Raw genomic sequence first — 6,024 nt, forward strand, 5'->3', positions numbered from 1 at the left:
ATCTACTGAAGAAAATAGTACATGCTCATCACCTTGAGGCTTGCAAGCAGATTCAGAAAATCTCAGCTCAACAGCAGGTGCCCACATAAGGGAAAAAAGAGACCTTCCCTTAGGACTCAGTCCTCAGACTAACAACATCCTGCTGCTTTTGAGAGAGGAGTTATCCCAGGAACACTGCATTTGCATTGTGTCTGCTAACGTCAAGGCTTAGAACAGGACAAAAACATCATGAATTTAGCAGAAGTACTAATTCAGATAAGTACAGACTCAGCTGTTGCTAAATTGGCAATTATAACTAGATAGTCTCTGCTCCCCTGCCATCATCATTGTCGGCGCTGAAGTGTTGTCTCAGTTCAGCGAGTATTCTATTTTCTAAGCTCTCATTTGTGTTCTGTTTGACAGCTTACAGTGATTTTGTTTAGCTGTACTGATGAACTGCTCTCAATGGAAAAAACTCCAACCACCAGAGGCATACGAGGATTAGCCAAAATGTACAATTCCTACACAGTTGGAAAATGGGGAGATTAACTATAAAAGGACTGAACCAGAATATGAGATCAGATCTTCTCAGATACCGCATGCATTCAGGATTGCAAATCCAAATCCAACTATCTATGACCTTTTAAAATAACTTTAATAACTTCAGCTACTGGCAGGAGCAGTAGAAGCCAGAAAAAGAAAACAGTGCTGGCAAGTCCAGCATTTTACCTACTGGGGATCTAGATCTGCTTTCAGCTGGTGCAGAATTCTGAATTCCAGCATCTGCTCTAGGCTTACATTGCTGTGATAAGGAGGGATAATCTTGTTCTAGACATTAGATGAAATTGGAATCTCTTTTTTCCAAGCAGTTGGTACAGTTCCAGAATTCTGCCACAGCGCTCTCATTTCCATCTTTTGTTACTCTGCACACTCTGAGGCCAACTGGCTTCTGTAAAGTTGTACTGTGGTCTATCTGCATTGGTGTCAGAGCCTTATAATGCACCACTAGGGGATTTTTTAAATATAGTACCTTCTGGGAAGAAAGAAGCTTGTTCCATAGGTCAGATTACTCTTAGCCCCATTCAAAGCAAGCAACAGCCAGCTCAGCTGTTTGCATTTCAGTTGTGCTCTCCTGGTACAGCCATAGCACCCCGTGCCCTTTTATGCCTCTGACTCCTGGGCAGGAAGCACCTGGGAAGGCAACTGAGCCCAAAGGCTGGAGCATCAGGGTCTCACCCGAAAGATTCCCAACAGCATCCAGCAATCATGTGGAAAGTAGCAGTGGGCAAGGAGCAGTAGAATTTGAAGCATCAGGTGGCGTATCCATCCATGGCTCATATAGTCACACAATTACTGTTTGTGCATCTGCTGCTTGTCCAGGAGCCGTCATTCCTGAGATGTGTAACTGCACCTTACACCAGCTGAAATTTAATCTGTAACAACATCCAGCTGTGATAGATTTGTCAGAGGTGCTGAAGGAATCCCATCCTCTGTGATCAAGAGCTTATGTTGACAGGTGGCTGCTTTGTTTCTATAGATGGAAAAGGGCATTTGTAGGACTTCTGGGACTGAAAAAACTGATTGTGCAGCTAAAAGTAGCCCTGCAGTAACTGCCTGTAGCACCTTGCACTCTTGAGTCACCTGCAGATTTTGTCTCAAGTGGTTCTTCCCAAGCTCCTGATGTGCAGCAGTGCTGCTTCTTCCAGCCAGCGGGACCCACAAAGGTGGAGAGAGCAGAGTTCCAAGGGCAGCACGGGCAAGGCACTTGGCTCCCACTCTGGGTCTCACTTTTGGTTTGGCATCAGTTTTGAACAAAAAGCCAGCGTTGGGGTGTGTGTGTGTGTGTGAGCATGGGTGTCGTGGTTTATCTAATACTGATACTATGTGCACTACTCAAAACAGCACCAAATTCACCTGTTAATAGTATAAGAATTTAATTTCATTGTACAGTCTCTCCATCCTTCTGCTTCCTTACCTACACAGGGAATATCAAGTGTTGTTACTGTATTTAGATGGTAATACTGTTCCATTCCTCCATAAGTCAATTAGTAAAAAAAGATACTTGACTTTTCAAAAAAAGGTTATTACAGAAAAAAGTGTATTTTGAAGCCATCTAATTACATCTCAAAAATGCAATCATAAGAAAAGAATTTGCTTTTAGAATACAGAATTTTTACAATGCAAAAATACACTTCTGGAGTCTGCCTACCATGAGCTATGTAATTGTGGTGTATATTTGACTTATCCTAGTTACATTTCAGCATATTTATTTGCTTTCTGACTGGAGCAGAACTGCCACATGCTGATCAATTCAGCTTGCTTATGCCTTTTGTGCCTCTCCTGGGGTGTGCAATATGACAAGCCTTGTTCTTTAACAAACAGAATAGCACCAAACCAAAACTAAAAATCACCCTCCAAGCTGCACATCATGGCTGATGCAGAAATACTTCATTTCTCCTGGTCATGTTCATAGGTCTGCCAGTGTGTTTTTACGCTGGCTCAGTGAATGCCATTCACAAGGTGCAAGGAAAGGATTACATGACTTCCCAGATGATGATTATGCAGCTGCCAAAAGGGATGAATTCATCCTAAGCACTACTTTTTGAAATGCTTTGTTAATTTGCTCGTGAGGAATATCCAGATGCAGCTGATTACCCTGTAATGAGGCTCCTAAAGCTGACAGTCTAATAGGCTTTTGAAGGTGTCCAGCTTATTATACAGAATGATTTTTTATTACTTTTTTAAAGCTCTTCCTGTGTGGATGCCATAAATGGATGTACTCCTCAATAATGTGACAGTCTAAGGGAGGTTTATGGGAGTTAATTAATGTGGTAACAAGGAAAAATAAGATAACAATGAAAGACACCTTCTGCTTGTCAGCTGGAGGTTTGCAAATAGTTCCTTATGTAACATCTGAATGCCAGATGCAATAAATAAGGACTGGGCCATCATTTTGAAATAAGAAGCCAGTAACTTGAGTTACTATATGCACCTTGTAGAGTTTTGGAAGGTGTTGGCCCTCTCGTTCCCTTTTCTAAGAATATTCTGTAATTCCATTAGCTGCAAGGCAGAGGTTTATCCCCATCTTGGTACTTGGTTGAAAAGACCGAGGCACAGAGAGCTCAGTGCAGCAAGCCACATGATGCTGCCCTTTGCAGGGGATGTGCTCAAGACTCAAGCCCCGTGCTGCTCAGATTTTTGAAGAGACAAGATGATTTCCCTGACATGTGGGGCAACTTCCATCATCTGTTGCTGGAATCAGTTCTAAAATGTTCCCTAAATGCTCCTAGTAAAGCTGGTTTAGTTTTCCTTGGTCCTAATCTGTAGATTAGGGCAAAATATTTCTGTGGGTTGGTAATAATTCTACTCTTCAGTGTTACATAAAGGGATTTCAACACACAGTGTGTGTCATTTAGCTCAGCAAGAACCGAGATGCTGGAGCAATGTTACAGACTATCTGTGATCACTTACTCTGACTCTACCCAAAGAGCTTCTGGCCTCAGGGCTCAGGAAATACACACAGGTTTTCTGTCATTTGGCATACAGTACCTCTATGTAAATGTTGTACCTGTACTTCAAAAAAAAAAATAAAAATTGATGTAATGAGTCTTAGCACTTCTGCACCCCTTTAAAAGGAAAATAAAAAATCTCTCTTAAAAAAGGATCCAGAGCTGAAAAAAGAATTGGAAGCATCCACACTTTTGAAATCACTTGTGAATTTACTCTTTAATTTTGTCTGCATTTTAATTCATCTTTGAAATGAGATGGGAAAAACAGCCTAATTATAAGTAAGGAGCTATGTAGCTTAAATCCATAACACAATTCTGTGTCTGCAGTAGGAGACACTTGGGGATTAGTAATGGGGGAAGGTCAGTTGTATTCCCCAGTATAGAATTTATGCTAAGTGGAAAGCACTTTCTTTTTCACAGTACCTTGAAATATAAATCCTACTGTTAAAAGATGGCATTTGCTTTTTCAAAAAAACCAACACAAGAACACAAAAAAACTGGCTTGCATTTAAAAAGTACCAAAAAAATTTAAAACCTGAAACCTTTGTTTAATGAAATTGAAACTGAAATATTTTTATAGGCTAGCACCAATTTTCTATGCTCTTCTCAGCAATTCCAAAAGAATTGCTCTTGTCTTCGTTACAAGAAATCACACTAGCCTTTCATAGCTTCATGCTAAGGGAACTGGGTCTAAGTTTCAGATTCTGTATGTCTAATTATTATTTTCCACTATCTCTGTTTTTATTCCTACACACATCCACCCTACCCCAAATGCCTTTCATCATGTACCTTGTGTTCCACAGAGCTACTGCAGTGCTCTTGATCCAGAGGCAGTTATTGTAGTATTTTATCTATACTCAACCAACATCTGTTTTGGATTAATAAAATAAAAGACATAAAACCCCTGAACCCGAAGTACAAATATATTGGATAAGCAGGACTTTCCTCCTGCACTGTGGTCTTGTTTGAAACAGAAAAAAGCAACAGAAATGCAGCAAACTATGATTAGTAACAAACTCTGAACTACCCAAGGGAATGACCTAAGTTAACCTAGAAGTGTGCAAGAGAGGTAATGTGGTAGAGACTTTATTCCATCAAGTTAGTCAACAGCTCTGAACCAGCCACCATTTTGCTGCAGAAAAAAGCCCAAAAATCATTCTTGGTTTTCATCAAACTAAAAATATTTTTAATTCTATTTTTATATATCCTATCTTCTGTGCATGAGAAGTATCTAGAAAATTAGGAAGGGGAGGTTCTTTCAGAGGTGGCTTCTTGTAATGATTCATGTCAGAGAAATGACAACTGCTGACAACTGCAGTCCTTAGACATGCAGTAAATACTCAGAGCAGTGTGTTCCTTTATCAGCTCCCATTAAACTGCAGCCAAGTGTTACTGAGTTGTAGTAAGAGCAGAAGAGCAGTTGAAAAACACTAAACACCCCAAACATCGAGCTGTGCATGCTCTACCACAAAGTGGTCTGAAGCTAGGAATTGCTTTTATTTTTTATTTTAAAAGCACAGTACTTCCTATGGAGGACCACTGCTTAGGTAATTGCTTTTCCATGGCTTAATCATCCAGCATTAAATGAGATGCCTGCACGATATGTTTTGACAGATGCTCCTGAGTTGTTTGGTTGAGGCAGTTTCAAGTCATGTCTCCTGTTTGCTTTTAGTGGTTCTGGAATGGAATTTTTCTACTGAACAACTTAGTACAGTACACCAGAAATAACTGCTTTATAGTCACAATATTCAGAGGAGCAAAACCAGTAAAATATCCAGAGCATGTGAATAACTAACTGGCAACAATTGAAAAAGTGGCCACAGGTCTTCAAACCTTCTGAGAGTCTAGGAGCCATGGTCCAATGGGTTCATCCCTGTTTGCAGAGCACACTTTTCACTCACAGCAATACTTCTTTGTGCACATGTACTGGGAGCTGCCCGGCACTCAAGCTCTTGAATAAGCCTTGAAATCAATTGATAAAGCCTATCTGGACTTCCCTATCTTAGTAAAGCAGAAAGAATGCTTGGCAAGTTTTGGCACACATACTTCTAAGTTTTACAGAAAAGAACCACACAAGCAAAAAAAAAAAAAAAAAAAGCCCCCAAAAAAAAAGCCCAAAAAAACCCCAACAACAACAAAAGAAACCATAAGAATTTAAGGCAGAAGAAAAGAGAGAAGGGGAGAAGCATCTTCTGTGCATTTACATAATCACAGTGCAGGTAATTTGAGCCCTTACAGGTAAGAGTATACTGAGAAATGCCAGACAATATTTCATAGTCCCTGTTCTAAAAGTAATGGCACATAAATTGGCTATCAATGAAAAATACAATTCCTTCAGCCAGTATTATCTTTCTTGATGAAGAGGGATTAATGTATTGCCCAAATCAATGCTGCACATCAGCCAGCCTATAGATATGTAGTCACTTCCAACCACAGTTCTGTGCTACTGGAAGTTGCCCATATTGCAAAAGTTCTTTTGCTTTAAATGTTTAAGAAACACATTCCCCTATATCACTTATTCATCACTAGAGAGAAG

Source organism: Anomalospiza imberbis, chromosome 8, assembly GCF_031753505.1.
Source record: "Anomalospiza imberbis isolate Cuckoo-Finch-1a 21T00152 chromosome 8, ASM3175350v1, whole genome shotgun sequence".
NCBI classification, from domain to species: Eukaryota; Metazoa; Chordata; class Aves; order Passeriformes; family Viduidae; genus Anomalospiza; species Anomalospiza imberbis.